Source organism: Penaeus monodon, chromosome 15 (genome assembly GCF_015228065.2).
Source record: "Penaeus monodon isolate SGIC_2016 chromosome 15, NSTDA_Pmon_1, whole genome shotgun sequence".
In the NCBI taxonomy this organism is placed as follows: Eukaryota; Metazoa; Arthropoda; class Malacostraca; order Decapoda; family Penaeidae; genus Penaeus; species Penaeus monodon.
This window is the reverse complement of record NC_051400.1, coordinates 38,223,234-38,223,715: the sequence shown is the minus strand read 5'-3', so window position 1 is coordinate 38,223,715 and position 482 is coordinate 38,223,234.

The following is a 482-nucleotide window of genomic DNA, read 5'->3' as shown; positions in this document are numbered from 1 at the left end:
GAACTTGTATTATAAAGCTTCACTGATTTCAATCATAGAGTAAATCTCATGAAGAAATAGACCTTAATGATTTGTGCATTTTAAGAGTAAAAACTTCACTCCAAAAGATGTATATGGATATCAACGTCAAGTGTAGAGAGGCGGTCCGTGTCTTTTTCTGATGGAGAAACACAAGAAACCGCAATTTGTGGGGTTGTTGGAGGTGCGCCTTCCTCAGAATCGACAAGGGTCTTGAGAAACTGCCACAATCATTGAGGAGTTTTATGTCCAGCCATCATTCTGGCTAGGTTCAACTTTAATTATTTTATCCAAACTTGCTTGTTTACTATGGTATGAAATGGGATCTGAATTTTTATTATTGTCCTGTATTTTCTTGCTTTGCAGCAACTATTACCTATGATTAGTTTTCAAATGGAATTTAAAACAATAAATGAGTTGCAGACAAATTAGTACTCCTTACCCTGCCGACTACCGAGCCCATG